The sequence below is a fragment of the Anomaloglossus baeobatrachus genome, chromosome 10 (genome assembly GCF_048569485.1).
Source record: "Anomaloglossus baeobatrachus isolate aAnoBae1 chromosome 10, aAnoBae1.hap1, whole genome shotgun sequence".
Taxonomy (NCBI): domain Eukaryota; kingdom Metazoa; phylum Chordata; class Amphibia; order Anura; family Aromobatidae; genus Anomaloglossus; species Anomaloglossus baeobatrachus.
Window position 1 is genome coordinate 114,295,669 of NC_134362.1, and position 21,656 is coordinate 114,317,324.

At 45.1% G+C, this 21,656-nt stretch overlaps 1 protein-coding gene across 1 annotated transcript in view; it reads left to right on the plus strand.

Annotated features, from left to right (window-relative positions):
* KIAA1549L (KIAA1549 like) overlaps nt 1–21,656 on the plus strand; it is a 1,247,838-nt gene that overhangs the window by 649,245 nt on the left and 576,937 nt on the right.

Below are 21,656 nucleotides of genomic sequence, written 5' to 3' on the forward strand. Positions count from 1 at the left end.
TGATATTATAATGTTTTGAATTATTGATAATAAAATAAATAATTGATAGAAAATCATATTGATTCACTTCTTTCTTGGCCAGTAAAACGGTACCAAGTAGTGTTGGTTCAGTGTAACTGAAGTGTGTATAGTAATTGGACTTAGGTTAAACTATATATACGATGTGGATTGGCAATAGGTGTGCATGGGGAGGGCTCACAAACGAAAAACCACCAACAAACAAGAAACAACGTTTGGAACTCCACTCTATGTCCGAACCGGGTGCAAAAACCCAAAAAACCCCCCAAAAAAACAAGAAAAACCCAATAAACCCATCGGTGTTCCCCGGTGTCCCATGGTACCTGTGCAGCGTTGATCCCCCACGGCCCCTCCTTCACAATAGACGCTGCCAAATGCACAGAGCGGCTGTCAGCTCAGCTTCCTGTGTTCAGACACAGTGAGTGGCGGTAACCATGCATCTGTAAGCTACTGCAATGCCCTGCTCATGAGGTAAGGAACATAGTTGATCAGGAGAGCTATACTACATTTCCAAATGGAGGTATTTAATTTTATAGTTGCCCTGCTGAACGACTACCAAACATGAAAGTCCATTATACGCCACAAGAAAACATGTCTAAATAGCGAGCTCTGTTGTTTAGTATTCATTCAGCTGGATAACTGGACTTAAAGGGGTATTCCATCTCCAAGATCCTATCCCCAATATATAGTAGGTGGAATAGCAATAATATCAGCAAATACCAATATTTGGAAATGTAGAATAGTTCTCCTGATTAGGCAAGCCCTTACCTCATGAGCAGGGCATTGCAGCTTTGGTAGCAACACTTACGACATGGACTCTGCTGCTGTGGACCCAGGGAGAGTGGGTGCAGATTCATTGCACCCAAACTTCTCACACATAGGGTCTGCACTCCTAGAAAATGGGGGATATGTTCCCTGAGCGTGTCCCCCCATATTCTAGACGGTCCAGAGTCATCGTGGGACCCCCTTATTTTTTTTCCTTACAATAAATTGGTGAAAGAGGGAATGTTTTGGGGAGTGTTTTTTCAAATACATTGTTTTTTGTCTATTTTTTTTGTTAGAACTGACAATTTGTTATGTCGGGTATCTGACGCCATGACATTACAAACTGCTGGGCTTGATGTCAGGTGACCTTACAGCTAGTATCAACCCCATTTATTACCCCGTTTGCCACTGCACCAGGGCACGGGATGAGCTGGGGTGAAGTGCCAGGATTGATGCATCTAGTGGATGCGCCACTTCTGGGGCGCCTGCGGCCTGCTATTTTTAGGCTGTGAAGGACCAATAACTATGGACCTTTCCACCCTGAGAATACCAGACCACAGATGTCCGCTTTACCTTGGCTGGTGATCCAATTTGGGGGGGACCCTACTATTTTTGTAATTATAATTATTTATAAAATTTATAAAAAAGAGCCTGGGGTGACCTCCACATTGGATCCCCAACCACGGTAAAGCTGCCAGCTGTGGTTTTCAGGCTACAGCAGTCTGCTTTACCCTAGCTGGCTATCAAAAATGGTGGGACCCCACGTCATTTTTTTTTTAACTATTTTTTTAAATAAAAAGAATTAATGGGCTTCCCTGTATTTTGATTGCCAGCCAAGGTAACGCCAGGCAGATGGGGGTGGCAACCCGTAGCTGTCTGCTTTAACTGCACTGAGAATCAAAAATACCGCGGGGCGCTACGTCATTTTTTTAATGATTTATTTTTACAGCACTGTAATGTCAGGCAATCAAAATACAGGGAAGCCCATTTTTTTTTAGTTATTTAAATAAATAATAAAAAAATATATATATGGGCTTCCGCTGCATTTTTTGTATTACTAGATAAGGGTAATCCAAGCAGCTACTGGCTGCTAACCCTCACTGCTTGGTGTTACCTTCACTGGCAATGGAAAATCCAGGGAAGCATTTTTAATTTTTTTTCCCAAAAAACTAAAAAAAAAAAAAAAATGACGTGTGATTCGCCATATTTTTGTATGCTAGCCAGGTACAGCAGGCAGGTATGGGCTGCCCCCAACCCCCAGCTGCCTATTTGTACCTGGCTGTGAACTAAAAATATAAGGAAGCCCTTTTTTTAATTATTTCATGAATTTCATGAAATAATTAAAAAAAAACCGACGTGAGCTTCGCCCCATTTTTGTGTCCAGCCGGGTACAACTAGGCAGCTGGGGATTGGAATCCACAGCACAGGTTGGCCCTAGGTTTCTGGGCTCCCTCTTCTGCGAATTGCAGTCCGCAGCCGCCCCAGAAAATAGCGCTCTCATAGAAGCGCCATCATCTGCCGCTGTATCCAACTCTTCCAGCTGCCCTGATGTCGGTGGCTTGCTGGGTAATAATGATTTCAGTTGATAATATACAACTAGCCCTAACCCCATTATTACCCAGCGAACCGCCCGTCACCAGGGCAGCTGGAAGAGTTGGATACAGCGCCAGAAGATGGCGCTTCTATGAAAGCACCATTTTCTGGGGCTGCTGCGGATTGGAATTCGCAGCAGAGGGGCCAGAAAGCTCAGGCCAACCAGTGCTGCGGATTCCAATCCCCAGCTGCCTAGTTGTACCTGGCTGGACACAAAAATATGGCGAAGCCCACGTCATTTGTTTTCTAATTATTTCATGAAATTCATGAAATAATAAAAAAGGGCTTCCCTATATTTTTGGTTCCCAGCCGGGTACAAATAGACAGCTGGGGGTTGGGGGCAGCCCGTAGCTGCCTGCTGTACCTGGCTAGCATACAAAAATATGGCGAAGCCCACGTCTTTTTTTTAGGGGGCAAAAAACTCAGTCCTGGATGGAGTATGCTGAGCCTTGTAGTTCTGCAGCTGCTGTCTGTCTGTATGGAGGAGAGCAGACAGCAGCTGCAGAACGACAAGGCTCAGCATGCTCAATTCACTAGTGTATGCAGGAGAGCAGACAGCAGCTGCAGAACGGCAAGGCTCACAATGCTCCATTCACTAGTGTATGCAGGAGAGCAGACAGCAGCTGCAGAAATACAAGGCTCAGCATACTCCATCCAGGACTGTATGCAGGAGTTTTTTGCTCACCAAAAAAGTGACGTGGGCGTCGCCATATTTTTGTATGCTAGCCAGGTACAGCAGGCAGCTACGGGCTTCCCCCAACCCCCAGCTGCCTATTTGTACCCGACTGGGAACTAAAAATATAGGGAAGCCCTTTTTTTAATTATTTCACTTATTTCATGAAATAATTAAAAAACAAATGACGTGGGCTTCGCCATATTTTTGTGTCCAGCCAGGAACAGCTAGGCAGCTGGAGATTGGAATCCACAGCACAGGATAGCCCGACCTTTCTGGGCCCCTCTGCTGCGAATTGCAATCCGCAGCCGCCCCAGAAAATGGCGCATTCATAGAAGCGCCATCATCTGGCATAGTATCCAACTCTTCCAACAGCCCTGGTGACGGTGGCTTGCTGGGTAATAAGGGTTAATTCTGGCTTTGTTTTACTTGCTAGTATTAAGCCAGAGATTCTTAATGTCAGGCAAGTTTGACCCGGCCATTAAGAATCTCCAATAAAGGGTTAAAAAAAGACACCACACAGAGAAAAAATACTTTAACAGAAATAAATACACAGACACATTAGAGACTCCATGTTTATTACTCACTCTCAGCCCTCCACGATCCATGGTCTTCTGTATTTCTCCTTCAACACATGCAGCGCTGCATAGGAAGAAGGCGGTGCTATTCCCCGTGCAGTGTTCTCCCTCCGGGAGTGAGAAGGAGCTGCTGCTTGTGAGCGGTGACGTCACCACTGACAGGTGCATTGCTATAGCAACGGTGATCTCCGTTATCGACCGGCTGTGGCAGCCGGTTTATAACGGAATGGGGAAGCAGACCCTGGAACCCGACCGCGTGCCAGAGCATGTGCCCGGTACTCGGCGATACACAAACGATCACCGCGTACTGGAGAGATGCACTAGCAGGTCCTACATGACTCGTCATAGTCATGTGACCAGTCTGTAGCCAATGAGATAACAGACACGTGACTGGTCACATGGCTATTTTGACGTCACGATAGGTCCTGTCATCACTGCTGGCAGTACTGGTTACCGGGAGGATTCAACGATCATCGGATGGAATAGCGGCAGGAGACAGAGTGCAGGACGGATCGCGGGGATGGCAATATTTATTAACTGTATGTGTACATTTATAATGTGTTTTTATGTGTTTGTGATTGCCTCCCATTGTTTCCTATGGGGTTCGAGTGGTTCGCCGAACCGGTTCACCAAACCGAACTCGAACGATACCTCCGTTCGCCGAACCAAGCTCGAGCCGAACCGCGACCGGTTTGCTCATCTCTACTCAGGATCATGTGCGGATGGCTCAAACCAGACAGAAGACATGGTATGACCGCAAAGCATGCTATTGAGAATTTGTAGAGGGACAACAAGTCTTAATGATTGTTCCCCATCGGCAAAATAAACTCCAGACAACATGGGAGGGTCCCTTCGGCGTTCTCAGAAAACTAAACGACACCAATTACCTTCTTGCTCTAGATGATCAGGGTCTAAGACAAAAGACTGTCCATGTGAATATGATTAAGGAGTACCATGATCGGACATTACCTATGATAGCAAGCTGTCGGCTGGCTTCAGAAGATGGTCAGGAGGATGAGGACCCATTACCTGATCTTGTTGAAGCAGCCAGAGCCCCATCCACTGTGGAACAGGTTCCTCTGAGAGATCACTTAGATTCTTTACAGAAAAAACAAATGCTGGGAGTGCTCCATCAGAGACAGGCTGCTTTCTCATCCCGACCACGTCGAACCACAGTAACCCAACATCATGTGGACACTCAAGGCATCCGTCCCATATAACAGGCTCCCTACCGGGTACCAAAATCAGAAACACCACAGAAAATGATGGAAAAATGAAACTAACAATATTGAGTTTGGTTACCACCTTTTGTCAACCGAGAACGCTTATTGAAAAGATATTAAACAAATATTGGTTTATACTAAGGGGTGACCCCATTTTATCAGTGCACCTACCCCATAGACCTATTATTATTTATAAGAAAAATAAGAGTTTAGGCAATATGGTTGCACCCAGCAATATATCTAAAAGACCATTAACAATCAGGGTGGATAACCAGAATCTATGGGGGAGTTATCCATGTCGAACATCTAAATGCCTCTGTTGTCATGTCATTACAAAAGGGACAAGGACCTTCACTTCTAGGACCACGGGAGAAACCTTCACAATAAAACATAAATTGAACTGTCAATCCACATACGTAGTCTACTTGATAGAGTGCCCATGTGGCATTCAGTATGTAGGTCGGACGATACAGGAGATGCATTCAAGACTCAATAATCACCGACATAATATAAAAATAGGTTACACACTGCACAGCATCTCAAGACATTATAATACTATGCATAATAGGGGCCCCAGTAAAATGACACTAACCATTACACCAACCATTTATTACCCCCATCTTGATATCTAATATGTATATATATATATATATATATATATATATATATATATATTTATATTTTTTTTATATATATATATATATATATATATATATATACATATATATATATATATATATATGTATATATATATATATATATATATATATAAAATATAGGAAATATCTTATACCATAAAGATTTTATTATAAGTGTCTACATAAATGCATATATTTTAAATATTTCAAACATATTAATTGTAATCTTATCTAATGGTTTTATTTAATGTTTTTATATAATAGCTTTTCATCCAATAAGGCTCTTATTATATCCTTTATTTAATGTTTTACTATAAGATTTTAGCTCCTAAAGGGTTAAGTGACTTAATGACAAAATCCGTGGCACACCCAGATGTTTTATTTGTGGGGTTTTTTTTATCTATAATTGTAATGTATGGAAAGTGCTCCTGCTATACCTGAGGAAAGCAACAGTGGATTTGCTGAAACGCGTTGTATAACAGGAGCTTATATTAATATTAAAGTTAATCATTTTATAAAACTGGCAGCCCATTTAATAGCGCTCTATTAGACCGAAACTCCCATCCTCATATTAAGTAGACTCTGACACAGGAGTAAACCAAGTCTCTGGGTGCCGCTGCCACTCGGGGGAGCTCGTCCGGGAATCCGTTCCCGTTAGTATTGCTAGTGGTCCGGAGCCTGCCTCCATACACTTGTGTTTAGACGTTTCTGAGTGACCCCTTGGCCTGAAGCTGTCAGGGTCTCTCTCCCTATAGTTAAATAGAGGAGCTGTGCTCTCGATGGCTGACACTTGGGATTTCAGTGGGTCGCATAAGCTGGAAAGACCTATCCCCCTCGTTGTGTTGGTGCCTTCGATCTCTGAGCTCTTGGGGAAAGTTCATAAAGAGACTTTCCTCCACAGGTGAATTACCAGGTTGCGTGAAGCTACTCCCTGATCTAGGGTCCAGTACCCTGCCGTGCTCGGTACCGGTCCGGTTACTAGATTTTCCGGTGCTGTCCTTTCTCCAAAACTAAGTCTGGGCACCCTTCTCCAATACCCTGCGACTGGGTCTCCAACTCCTCAGGTCCCAGACCACTGTCTGCGACCTAACCAAAAGTCCCACAGGGAGCTCCAACTCCCTCAGCTCTTCACTCTCTGAGGGCTACTACTCGTCTGACTCTACGCTCTGCTCTCCACTTCCTCCCTCTCACCAATCTGCCTGACCCCTAGGCGCGTGGTCCTGTTCCAGCTAGACCACCCACTGGTGTGCCTGACAGGGTGTGGTGTGAGATCTGGCTAAGATGGAAGCAATACCAACAGTTAGGATCCCAGAACCATGGGGGGTGAGTTCTGCACCATAAGAGAAAGGAGTGCAGTTCCCTGTAACACCCTGATAGAGTCAGGGGCATCACATTCCCCCTTTGTTAAACGTAGCTACATGAGCTACATGACACCAGAAGATTTTGTATTTTTAACTGAAAGAAAGAATAACAAGTTATGCATAATTATTCATCCCACACAGGGGAGGCAATATTCTTGAACGTTGCAAGCTCTCAGAGTTCATTTACAGCAACAACGGGGAACGCTACTGGTTGTAGCAGTAGTCGGTGGCTCAGCCTGCTCTGCTGCATCCCCTTCCTGCGAAAGTCCATTCCCATTGTCCCTCTCCCTTCAACGCGCACCCAAACAACCTGGATCCTTGGTCCCACCTCTAATCCTGGTGGGCATCCCTTTTCCAGGCACCTTAATAGCTCCTGGTGACAGCGTTGAAGTCCTGGAGGTGCAGATGACGACTCTGGTAGGCGCACGAGGCGCAACTAAATACAATAGGCACAAGTTCGTGCTGGCTGCTGCCAGTCCTGCAGCCATGGTCCATTTTTAATAATAAGGGGGAGGGGTAAAACATTGTCCATGCACCAGGTGCAAACGTTATAAACTTCTAAATCAGGTTAAGTATATGGGTAATTGATGGGCATGTAAATCAGCATTTTCAACATTTCACATTATCATTACAGTAGCAGCAATATAAACATAATTTAAAACATTAAAGTAGCCAGGTTCCGCTACCTTTACTCTTTGTATCTCAGTGGGCGCTGACCAAAGTTAATGACCAATGTCTGAGTTCCTCATCATTAGTGACAGGTGTTGCTGGTAGGGACTTACGTGTTCGTGGCAGATTAGGACCAGTGGGTATATATCCCAATCGCCAGTCGAGGCCCACCGTGCTCCAGATGGTAATGGAGCTGCTGGCACCCTGTGGGTTAGGTGGGATGGCTTTGAGAAAACCCAGGGAACTGGTCACGTGTGTAGTGACACGTCAGACCCGACGACAACCCAGTTAGCGTTTCGGTGGAATTGGAGCAACCCCGACCACGTGTGCAGGGAACACGTCAGGCCGGATGGTGACCAGGTAGCGTTGACCGAGAAGACCACTGCAACAGCACCCTGTCGGCCATGTGTGTCAGACAAGACAGGCTGAGTGGTCCTTCGATTAGCGTTTCTGGTCACTACTCGAATGGCCACGTGTGTAGAGGATACGTCAGGCCAAGGGATCACACCAGTAGCGTTGACTGGGAAGCCAAGGAGGATAATAGGTTCACACACCCAATCCTAGAACACCCTGTTAACTCCACAGGGGTCCTGAGTTATGCTGTCCATGCGCGTAGGAGGCACAACTGAACAGGTGGCGCAACAGGTGCGTTGTCCGTGTGCATAGAGGGCACTCTCAGACAGGTGACGCAGCAGGTATGCTGTCCGTGTGCGTAGGAGGCACAACTGGACAGGTGACGCAGCAGCCACAGCCCAGTTAACGCCACTGGACTGCTATTGCACCACAGGAACGGTAGCAAGGAAGCACGGCGCCTGACCCTCATGTGCTGAGCCACGATTCTTGGCGTGACAGGCACCGTTCACCGAGCCCTACCTACCGCTTCCAACAAGGCTTATGCCACCATGAATTCTAAGTGAATATAAGTGAAGACTGCACAAGTCCATTTTGTCTCCAGCCCCTTTTATAACCTAGACCTGCCCCAAACCCAGAGTGGAACCACCAAGGTCGAATCGCAGAGTGGCATATCATCAGCGACGTCACCAGCGGCCTCTCCAGAACCGCCACATCATTGATGACCTCATGGCAGCCACACCCCAAACACTTCACCAGTCATCGTCTGACGACCAATGGTGAGGTGCCAGATCATAGGGGCGGGACTCTGCGAGCCAGTCCGGAGTGGCCACGTCATCAGGACACCTGACACCCTCTGCCCTATCATGGCCTGCCACCTCACGGACATGCTCAGTGAGGTCCTTACTGGACCTTGCCTCTGATGCAATAAGTGCCCGAGCATGCTCAGTAGCCTGAACAACACACTCAGAAATCAGACTATCTGCCTAAGCATGCTCAGTAGGCACATCACAGAACTTAGACACAGCACAAAGTCTAAGTACCTGTGCAAAGAGGCTGTTAGGATTCATTGTGGGAGCATGCTCAGTAGCCTGAACTGAGGACTTAGTCTCAGAAATGACACAATCAGGCTGAGCATGCTGCCTAGGCAAAACACCGGGCTTAGACACTGGCTGGTGTAAATCGGCGCGCGCATGGGCACTAGCCGCCTCTCCACACTTAGACATGGTGGAAGGAGCAGCCAACTGGACGACCCGAGGCACGGCCAAGAACGGCAGCCGGCGCCTGGGTGCAACAGGAACCGCAGCAGGCTGCTTGCGGCTATGGCTGCGCTGGTTCGTAACACTAGGTGCGGGAGTGGGTGCAGTGTCAACAAGCCTCTCCTGCTCTGGTTCTTCCACGGGTTGTGGGAATGTTAGCAAAGGGACTATCACTGCTCCATTCTGCATAGGCCAATCTTCTGGGAATTACCTACCGTGTTTCCTCAAAAATAAGACAGTGTCTTATATTAATTTTTGCTCCCAAAGATGCGCTAGGGCTTATTTTCAGGGGATGTCTTATTTTTCCATGAAGAAGAATTCATATTTATTGTTGAACAAAAAAAATGAACATTTATTATATACTGTACAGTAGTGGTCATCACAAACCAGCATAAACATGCAAACTGTGAATCCTAGCAAGAATTTCTTGTTACTACCATTATTTACATGTATAACATGCCCTTGTGTTCTGTTTGGTGGGCATGCTTCCGAACAAAAACTTTGCTAGGTCTTACTTTCAGGGGAGGCCTTATATTTAGCAATTCAGCAAAACCTCTACTAGGTCTTTTTTTAGGGGATGTCTTATTTTTGGGGAAACAGGGTAGGATGGTACGGATGGTCTTTTTTTTCCTTTCCACGACTTGAGGTTGGGGCTGGAATTCATCTGGGACTCTTAAAGGTTCTGGACACTTCTTTAAGTGATCTGTGGAGTTGGCAGACTTAGCCCTTCCTTGATCTTTGCTAATAAGGCAAGTCTTCCGATTGTCAAAGTTGGAGGGCTGCACCATGTAGGGTTCCTTTTCCCATTGATAATCCAGTTTGTGTAGTTTTCTCTTCCTCTTTAATACCATTTCACCTGGTGAGAAAGGAGTAGCTCTTGCCTGCTTGTTGAAGTTCTTTTCTTGCCTCTCTCTTCTCTGGTTCAAATTCTCTTCAACATATTCTTGGATTTGCTTATACTGGATCTGGCGACCTGAGTCCCAATCTGCATCGGGCGAGTAAGCTTTAGGTAGTTCAACTTCCATTTCTAAGTCCACTGGAAGTCTCCCAGGTCTGGCTCTCATCAGGTCAGCGGGCATACATTTGTTGGAGCCCACAGGAATGTTATTGTAGATGTCAACGAGATCTGGCAGTTTTTCAGGCCACTAGTTCCGCTCCTCAAGTGGAAGAGTCTTCAGCAGGATGATAACTAGATGGTTCATCTTTTCACACATCCCATTTGTTTGGGCATGGTAGGGTGTAGTGCGTATCTTCTTACATCCGTACAGGTTACAGAATTCTTTGAAGATCTCAGCCTCAAACGCGGGACCTTGGTCTGTGAGGACTTGGTCTGGATACCCATGCGGTCAGCAAAAGTGTGCTTGGAATGCCTTTGCCGCTGTGCTGGCAGTTAGATCTTTGACGGGTACCACCACCAGGAATCTGGAATAGTGATCCACCATCGTGAGTGCATAGGTGTAACCACTCCTGCTTGGGGTGAGCTTGACGTGATCCAAAGCTACAACTTTCAAGGGCTGTTTGGGGACTATTGGTTGGAGTTGCACTCGCTGACTGGTGCTATCTTTCCTCCTCAAGGCGCAAGGACCATAGTTTCTGCACCAGGCCTCTATGATGTCTCTCATCCCAATCCACTGGAAGCGACTTTTCAGCAACATTTCTAACTTCTTCCATCCAATGTGCCCAGCTCCATCGTCGTACGCTTCCAGGACCACCGGTACATACGTTTTAGGTATCACTATCTGGCACACTCTCTCATGCGTTTTGGGATTAGTGAGACTTCTGTACAACTTGCCTCGATGGAGATACAGTCGACTCCTGTCCTTCCACAACTTCTTAGCTTCCTCTGAAGCACCTGGTCCCAGGTGTGAATCAACTTGGGACATTATTGTTTTGATTAATTTGATTGCAGGGTCATTATCTTGCGCTTTATGCCAACCATGATGGAGTAGTGGGTTGAAGGTTGCTTTCTGCTGATTGCTGTGAGATGGAGGTTTCTCCAGGCTGTCAGGTCGATGGAAAGCGGGCAATTCAATCTCCTCTAGGTCGTCTTCATCTCTCCCATCATCAAACAAAAGGCATTCTGGACAATGCATCAGCATTGGTATTCTTACGACCAGCTCTATATTTTATGGTGAAGTCATAATTCGCCAGTCGCGAGACCCAACGTTGCTCCGGTGCTCCAAGCTTCGCCGTGTCCAGGTGGGTCAAGGGATTGTTTTCCGTGTACACAGTATATTTTGCAGAGGCCAGGTAGTGCTTGAATCTCTCTGTTACAGCCCAGACGAGTGCCAATAATTCCAACTTGAAAGAACTGTAGTTCTCAGGGTTTCTTTCTGTAGGACGTAGCCTCCTGCTGGCATAGGCAATCACCTTCTCCTTACCCTTCTGCACCTGCGACAGGACAGCTCCCAATCCCTCCCAATGCTGGCATCCGTGTACAGTACAAACGGGAGACCGTAGTCGGGGCATGCTAGGATCTAATCTCCTGTCAGAGCTGACTTCATCCATCTGAAGGAATCTTCCTGTTCCTCTCCCCATGTAAATGGAGGGCCAGAAGTCTTGCCATGCTTCAGTTGCCCAACCAGGAGATCTTGCAAGGGAGCAGCCATCTTTGTGTAGCTTTTCACAAACCTGCGGTAGTACCCCATCAGACCCAGGAACTGCCGCATCTCTCTGACGGTATTGGGCCTTGGCCAGTTTTGGATAGCCGTAATCTTCACCGGATCTGGTGCCACACCATCGGCGCTGACCACATGTCTCAGGTACTGGACCTTTGGTTTCAGCAGGTGACACTTAGATGGTTTTAGCTTCATCCAGTACCTGGATAAGGCTTCAAACACTTCTGCCAGATGTTCGAGATGCTCTTCATATGTTTTGGAATACATAATGACGTTATCCAAGTAAAGCAGGACAGTTTCGAAGTTGCAGTGGCCCAAGCAGCACTCCATGAGTCTCTGAAATGTTCCCGGTGCATTGCACAGCCCGAATGGCATGCTGTTGAATTCGCATAATCCCATTGGGGTGGCAAAGACAGTCTTCTCACGGTCCTCTTCAGCAACGGCCACTTGCCAGTATCCACTAATAAGATCAAGGGTGGAGAAGTAATTTGCAGATTGCAAGGCAGCCAAGGACTCTTCAATTCGGGGAAGAGGGTAGGCATCCTTATATGTGATCCTATTGATTTGCCGGTAATCCACGCACATCCTTAGAGTGCTGTCCTTCTTCCGTACCAATACCAGGTGAACTGTCCAGGGGCTGCAGCTATCACAGATGACCTCAGCCTCCTTCATGTTTTTCAGCATGTCCTTTGCACATTGGTAGTGGGCAGGTGGTATGGGCCTGTACCTCTCCTTGATGGGTGGATGAGCACCTGTGGGTATGTGATGTTGCACCCTTTTATCCTCCCAAAATCTAGTGGGTGCTTGCTAAAGACTTGTTCATACTCCTGTACTACCCTGTAGACCCCCTGCTTGTGATGTGGAGGTGTAGAGTTGGTGCCTACATGTAGCTCCTGGCACCACTTTTCTAACTGTCCCTGGGAACTGTCACTGGAGGACTGGTCTGATGTGTTTGGGGGATTTGCTGTATCGATGGAATCTGTGTTCACTGTGAACAGCTTGGCAATTGTGGCGTACCTGGGCAATTTAACCTCCTCCCCACAAATTCAACACTCGCACGGGCACCCTCCCCTTCCGGACATCGACTACTCCTCTGGCCGTCAATACTGTGGGCCAGTGCTCCGTGGGCAGGGGCTCTACCACTGCCTGGTAATCTTGTCCACAGGAGCCTACAGCTGCCATGCACCATATCATCATCTTGCTCTGCGGGGGCACTACAATAGGGGCTACATCCATCACCCATACACCTCCAATTTCTCCACCCAATAGATTTAACTGTTGCCGCTGCAGGAGGGCCCGGATCTCTCGTTGCAGGACCCTTTGTCGCCCTGCTCCTGCAGTCTCAGGGAACTATTGGAGTAAAAACAACACTTCCCCCATACAGTTCTCAATGACATTTGTTCCCAAAATTATCTTAGGGTTACGGTCACTAGGGCAATTCCGCACGACTATGAGTCCTTGGCGCTCTAACTCCTTCTGGCCCACCTTAATGATCACCTCCTTGAACCCAACTTGAGTCACTGGTAACCCGTTGACTGCGTAGATGGTAATGCTGTCATCTGGTGGGGTGAGTTCATCTAACCAAAACTTTTTATTCAGGACATAAGGGATAGTTGTTATTTGGGAGCCAATGTCAAGGAGTGCAGAGGTCGGGATCCCATCCACGGTAATAGAAATGATGGGCCGTCCTCCCAAGTACCGTTCTCACCAGTCTGCTGGGCCTTGTGAGTTTATTCCTGGGGATTGGCCCTTGGCCCCAGGGGTTGCCCGTTTAAAGGACAGAACCGGGCATAATTGCCAGTCTTATTACATTTATAACAGACAAGCTGTCTATACAGGTCGCTGTTCCTTCATCTGTACATCGAGGTCCTCCCTCTCATCCAGGAAACATCCTTTGGGCAGTCGGCTAGCTGGATCTTCCCTGCTGGCTTGGTCTTTGGCTTGAGCTGCATTGCCTCTAGTATCCTTGCAACGTCGCTGCTCAGCTGCTGCACCTGTAAAGATAAGTCACTGGTTCCACCTACAGGCATTTCCGGGGGTGTTGGATCTGACAGTGCTAAGGCAGGAGGATTCACATGTAGAGGGGAGGTATCAGCTTGCCAGGATTGAAGGAGAGAATCAGTAGTCTCTGGGGGCTGCAAAGCTTTGATAGCCCGTTCTTTCAGAGCAGCAAAGTCCAATGTAGGGTGCTCCAGGGCCCACAGCTGTAGCTGTTTGCAGTCTTCCACTGACCCCAGGCCCTGCAGGAACTGCTCCACAAGAATCTTGTTCCCCTCCTGTTCACTGATGTTGTAGACCAATTTCAAGGTATGCAGCGCCGCTTGCAATTTCAGCGCGTAGTCTCTAATGTTGTCTTGAGGACACTGTTTGCAGCTGTAGAATCTCATCCTCAGCTCAGCTTCAGTGCGGGTCTCAAATGCAGCCCCTGACCATTCAAAGATGGCGGGTACCGAGGCCCGATCCTCATCAGTCCAGGTTTCTACCTCCAGCTCAGCTGCGCCTGTCAGTTGACCGAGTACTACAGACGCTCGCTGCCGGCCGGTTAGGGAATACATATCCAGGACTGTGCAGATCTTCTGCCTGAATCCTTGCAAGGCGTCAGGTCGGCCATCGTACTGAGGTAGCCAGGCGGCGCCGGGTACATAAGGTAAGGTGATCGGCGTAATTGGCGCGACCATCTCAGCCTCAGGTGCCACCGCTCGTACGACCGGAGCAGCGCCCGCTGCATCTGTATCCCCTTGATCTGGCAGGGGTAGCGCTCCTGCACTCCCATCATCCGGCATCGACATCTTCCCTTTCCCCCTTGGTTTTCGTCAGCAATCACTCTAGTGCAGGGGAACACTGGAAACATCCGGTTCCGGCCACTACTGGTTTCTGGCCGCACTCTCAGGACGAGAGGCGGAGCTTCGCCTTCGCACTTTTTTGGTCGGGGAAGATGGGGTTTAGGCACCAAAACTGGCGGAAAATGGCGGGAACAGAATTTTGACACCACAGTTCGGATTTTTCAAGGTGCACGTCACCCAGCTTAGTGAGCCCAGTCCGATCCTGTTCATGACGCCAAAGTTTTCGAGGTGTACCGCCCCTGCAGCAGTCGGACTGCTCAGATTCGGGGTTGTTGTGGCTCGAGGGTCCCCGGACTCAGGGGCTTGCGACCACTCGAAAATAAAAGGGGGTTATTTACAGGGGGGGTAAGTGTTTGTGACGCCACCCGTGGTTTGCGGTCAGGGGTGTACCGCCGCTGCCGATGGAAGTTCCCGGGGAAGATGGAGTGGGGCAGCCAGATGGTGTTCCCTCCACAGGTAGGGGAGACCCCGGGACTCTGGATGAGATAGGTGATGGATAGGATGGTGCAGGCTATGCGGGCAGGTCGGACACAGGGAAGCAGCGTACTCACTCAGGCTGTGTGGATGTTGGTGCAACCATTAAGTAGACTCTAACACAGGAGTAAACCAAGTCTCTGGGTGCCGCTGCCACTCGGGGGAGTCGTCCGGGAATCCGTTTCCGTTGGTATTGCTAGTGGTCCGGAGCCTGCCGCCATGCACTTGTGTTTAGACGTTTCTGAGTGACCTCTCGGCCTGAAGCTGTCGGGGTCCCGCTCCCTATAGTTAAATAGAGTAGCTGTGCTCTCGATGGCTGACACTTGGGATTTCAATGGGCCGCATAAGCTGGAAAGACCTATCCCCCTCGTTGTGTTGGTGCCTTCGATCTCTGAGCTCTTGGGGAAAGTTCATAAAGAGACTATCCTCCACAGGTGAATTACCAGGTTGCGTGAAGCTACTGCCTGATCTAGGGTCCAGTACCCTGCCGTGCTCAGTACTGGTCCGGTTACTAGATTTTTCGGTGCTGACCGTTCTCCAAAACTAAGTCTTGGCACCCTTCTCCAATACCCTGCGACTGGGTCTCTAACTCCTCCGGTCCCAGACCACTGTCTGCGACCTAACCAAAAGTCCCACAAGGAGCTCCAACTCCCTCAGCTCCTCACTCTCTGAGGGCTACTACTCGTCTGACTCTAAGCTCTGCTCTCCACTTCCTCCCTCCCACCAGTCTGCCCAACCCCAAGGCGGGTGGCCCTATTCCAGCTAGACCACCCATTGGTGTGCCTGACAGGGTGTGGTGTGAGGTCTGGCTAGGATTTGAGTGCTGATGGAAGCAATAACAACAGTTAGGATCCCAGAACCATGGGAAGATGAGTTCTGCACCATAAGAGAAGGGACTGTAGTTTCCTGTCACACCCTGATAGAGTCACGGGTGTCGCATATTTATTTTCGGAGGCAGCAGACCTCACTTCCTTCAGATGTATGTGATGTGTCCATAGGAGAGTGGAGCTGCTGATCGGCTGCTTCTGTGTTGTCTTTTGCAGCTGAGCTGAGTCTTGTGCCTGTTGTAGCTGATCTGAGTGTGTATTGTAGCTGATCTGAGTGTGTGTTGTATCTGATCTGAGTGTGTGTTGTATCTGATCTGAGTGTGTGTTGTATCTGATCTGAGTGTGTGTTGTATCTGATCTGAGTGTGTGTTGTTGCTGATCTGAATGTAGAAAAATGGAGTATTCAGCTCACCCATGTAAAGTCCTCCAGTCTGCGGCGGATGCACGTAGTCCCTCGGGAAGGCAGGCCCGGTTCCGTGATGAATAGCCACAAAAAAGTGAGTGGGACTCAGCACCAATGCGGATGAATAAAAATCTTCATGCTTTATTGAGGTAAATTTAAAAATAGAGAAAGGGTCACAGATCATCCAAAACCGCCATGCGGCTTGCCATGCGGCTTGACGCGTTTCGGACACAAAAGGGAAATTTAAAAACAGTCCTTAATCATAAGCCATGTAAGATAGAAGGCAAGGAGTATATATAGCACTTTGAGAAACAGTGAAGCACAGAAGCAAGGTGGAAAACCGGAAGGGAGTTCACTCGAAAAATGCAAATTAGTAAAAGGGTTAGTATATCGTTGAATTCTATTAACCCCATAAACGTATATGCATGCATTGGAGTATTCATTGGAAAAGAGAAAGACAATTCATTAGATTATAAGAGGGCCACAAAAATAATGTGTGTGCGTTCATGCATATATATATATGTGCATTATTCTGCTTTTCTATATATTTTGTTATTTTGTATATACCATTATTTCATTAAAGGAGCAAAAGGTTACTTTATTGAACTATAAGAAATATGATTCTACCATTATCGTGATGAGCGGATATATTTTATATAAACAGATGTTAATTTCTAAAATATATGTATGACTATGTATGCATGTACATTTATATATGGATGCATATGTTTTATGGATGTGGGGCAAGGAAAAAAATGGATATGCATATATATGGATTAAATATTATATAATTTCCAGTGTAAATATAGATTTATGCGTGCCAGATTTGTGGGCAAATTCTATTGTATGTGTATGATTATGTAGATTCTATATACACATAGATACAATATAGGAGGCATATAAGGTGCCCAAAATCTGATTATGAAAATTGTTGGAAAAATGTATGCTCTACTCTGGATCATAACTGGTTCACTAATAAATCGCTATTATTTTCCTATTGATATATATAAAGTTATTTATTTATATGTATTTTAATATTATTTATCATTTTTACTTTATAAAATTATTTTTTTCATTATTTCATTATATTTTTGTATTGTTATATTATTTATTATTTACTATATATTTATCCCCTTCCTTGTACGTTTTTTTCATATTAGGTTTATTTTTTTATATAGATTAGGTTTTTATATTAAGTTTTTTATTTATTTATTTTTTCTAATCTGTTTCCCTATATATGTTTATTGTTCAAAATATTCATGTAACCATTAATACTAGAGTGAGATAGAACAGAAGAATCATATAACATAGCGTAAGTCAGAACGATAATTAAGTCCTTTTGGATGCCGGGTATCCAGCCGTAATATCCACTTGGCCTCGGTATAGAGGAGTTCACGAAACCAATCGCCTCCTCTCAAAGGTTTCCTTACTTGCTCGATGCCTACAATATCCATGGTGGAAAAATCACCGTTATGAAGATCGAGGAAATGTCTGGTGAGACCTGAAATAGATCTTTTGTACTTCGGGGGGTTCGAGAAAAGGGTTGGAAGTGGAATGTGGGTGTGCTCTGATATCCTTTTTCTAAGAGGCCTGGAAGTGCAGCCTATATAATCTTTCGAGCATATGGTACAGGAGGCTTTATATATAACATATGTAGTAGAGCAGTTTATGAGTTTTATCTTGGGAGATGAATAGGCTAGGAGATATCATATTGCCTATAGTTTTGGCCTTCCTGGCCACGACATTGACACCATTGGATAATATCTGAGCTAACTCCGGATCCTGGTGAAGAAGTGGAATGTAGCGTAAAAAAACTTCTTTTATTTTAGAAAAATCAACACTGTGAGGAGTGGAAAAAACAATGCGGCAATTTTTGTCATCAGATGCGTTTTTGTTGGAGAGTAAATCACTGCGGGTTCTTTTTCCAGCGTTTTTTTCAGCACGGGAAAGGATCTTATTCTTATAACCTCTGTATTGTAGACGCTTTTTCATAGTATTCAATTCAGAAGAGTAGGCAATATCTGTAGAACAAAGGCGGCATGCTCTGAGGAATTCACCAAGGGGTAGATTATCTATGGTGTGTTTAGCATGGTTACTATTTGCATGGAGGATAGTGTTCCCACTAAGCGGTTTCCTATATAAGGAGGTATTGATGGAACCTGTTCTGGGGTCACCGGTGAGGTATACATCTAAAAATGGAGTAGAATTTTCAGAAAATACCACAGTAAAGCTCAAGTTCATATGGTTTGAATTCAGATAAGAGAGAAAAATATCTGATAGGTTTGTTATGGGTGCGTCTTTCTTGCGTTTCCAGATCATTATGAGATCGTCTATATATCTCGCATACCAAAAAATTTGGTCCAAGAAAGGATTGTCAGGCGTGTGTATGTACGTGGCTTCCCAAGAAATCATATATAAATTAGCTAGAACGCAAGAAAAACTAGCACCCATAGGGCAACCATTAACTTGTAGAAAGAATTGTTGGTTGAAACTAAAAAAGTTGTGTTTCAATAGAAACTCACAAATCAGGATGACATAGTCTCTAAATATGTCACTCAGATTAGTCAACCGATTTAGATGGTGAGATAAAGATCTGAGAGCTAAAATGTGTGGAATACATGAATATAGCGATGCAACATCACTTGTGACCAAAACAGGTCATCAGTCCAGATGAGGTCAGGAAGAGTTTGTAACATATGCTTGGAATCCCTAATGTAGCCAGCAGAATCTTTGACAAGGGGCTGTAAGATGTTATCCAACCAGTCTGAGGTCCGACTGGTAAGAGAATTAGTGCTGGCTACAATAGGTCGTAATGGTGGTGGGAAGAGACCCTTATGAGTTTTGGGAAGTCCTTGGAAGATTGGGCACACAGGAGCATCATTGGTCAGATAGTCACGGATTGATTTGTCAAAAATGCCTAAAGATAATCCTTGGTCAAGAATGATATTCAATTTTTTAGAAAAAGCTTCTGTGGGATCAGATGTAAGCCGTTTATAAGTGGTGGAATCCTCCAACATATTCATAATCTCTCTTTCATATAGGGAACCGTCGAGAATGACGACTGAGCCACCCTTGTCTGCCGCTCTTATAGTGATGTAAGGATTTTTGCTCAAATCTTTAAGAGCTTTGCATTCGTGGGTGATAAGGTTATTAGAAAATGCAGGACTGGAAGAGAGAATATTTTTGATTTTAGCTTCCATTAGATCCTGGTATGTGTCCATAATGGGGACACGTGAGGCCACTGGATAGAAATCCTTATTAGTAGTTTTAAAAGGAGGAATGTGAAGTTCAGGACTGTTGGAATTGTCCATTTCAGACAAGATTTTTGTTGAGACATGTTCCTTAAGACTCATATATAATGGAAAAGAGGGTGCTTCAGTGATGGCATTAGAGGTGGAAGCAGTATCTGCACGGCTCTGTTCAGATGAAAAGAAATGTTTTTTGACCGTAAGGTTTCTGATAAATATATTAATGTCCTTAATGGTTTGAAACAAATCAGCCCGGGATGTGGGGGCAAAGTTCAAACCCTTTTTGAGAACTTGTAATTGACTAGAGCTGATAGAACATGCAGATACGTTTATAACAGAAAACTCAGCATGATTAGATGTATTTAATACCTCTGATGTCGGTTTCTGTTGATGCGTCGAGGGGTGAATTTTACCGCACCTCTGATGCTTCCTTCCTCCTCTGTGGCCATTCCGTTTTTTGACTTCTTAGGAATTGCACCCTCAGCAGTGTTTGAACTTCTGTCTGAATCCAATGAACTGCCGCTGCCACCTGTGGTATCCAGGTCGGTGGAAGTGAATATTACAGATTTTTCTCTGGGATTATAATCTTTGCGGTATTTTAAAATAGATTTCCTAGATGTGCTCCAAGAGTAAACTTGGTTGGTACTATAATCATTAGTATCCCTTTTATATTTTCTTTGTTTGTATTGAATGAGATTATCCTCAATTTTATGAATGTTAGTGAGGAATTTTTCATGGAGTTTTTTATAGTCCACTGCATCATAATTTTTATTCAGGAAATCTTGAATTTCATTAATCTGTATGTCAAAGCATTTTAATCTTTCTTCTTCCTCTTTAATGATGAGATTCATGAGGTTAAGCGAACAGGTGGTAAGGATATTATTCCACTCTGTCTGAAAATCTTGATGGAAAATGAAAGTAGGAGATTTCTTTATTCTTAAGCCACGTGGAATTATAGATTTTTCAATGTATTTTTTGAGAGTGGCTGAATCCCACCAGGTCCTGAGTCTTTGTGTGAACACTTTTTCCAGGTCCCAAAAGGTATAAGTTTTTTCTGAACCAAGGGGAAGATCAGGTGTATCTGCGGTATTATCAGAAAAAATAGATTCAAGTTTTCTCTGCCTCTCTTCATTGTCAAATGATGAAATATCCATAGCTTGCTTTTTGTGGGAAATATAGTTGGTAATAAAAAAAGTGCTAGCTTTTGGCAGGCGTTAGGTATGATCTGTGACCAAAATGGTAGAAAAAACTATTATATATATCAATTGCATATAGTTGTGTGTGCACAACTGGAGACATATATTTTTGCGTTTATAGCATTAAAAATCCGATGATTATAAGAACATGTTCTAGGGTGGGCGCGAATAGAGAACGCCAGAAACAGAGTAAGTAGAAAAAAGGAGTATTCAGCTCACCCATGTAAAGTCCTCCAGTCTGCGGCGGATGCACGTAGTCCCTCGGGCAGGCAGGCCCGGTTCCGGGATGAATAGCAACAAAAAAGTGAGTGGGACTCAGCACCAATGCGGATGAATAAAAATCTTCATGCTTTATTGAGGTAAATTTAAAAATAGAGAAAGGGTCACAGATCATCCAAAACCGCCATGCGGCTTGCCATGCGGCTTGACGTGTTTCGGACACAAAAGGGAAATTTAAAAACAGTCCTTAATCATAAGCCATGTAGGATAGAAGGCAAGGAGTATATATAGCACTTTGAGAAACAGTGAAGCACAGAAGCAAGGTGGAAAACCGGAAGGGAGTTCACTCGAAAAATGCAAATTAGTAAAAGGGTTAGTATATCGTTGAATTCTATTAACCCCATAAACGTATATGCATGCATTGGAGTATTCATTGGAAAAGAGAAAGACAATTCATTAGATTATAAGAGGGCCACAAAAATAATGTGTGTGTGTTCATGCATATATATATGTGCATTATTCTGCTTTTCTATATATTTTGTTATTTTGTATATACCATTATTTCATTAAAGGAGCAAAAGGTTACTTTATTGAACTATAAGAAATATGATTCTACCATTATCGTGATGAGCGGATATATTTTATATAAACAGATGTTAATTTCTAAAATATATGTATGAATATGTATGCATGTACATTT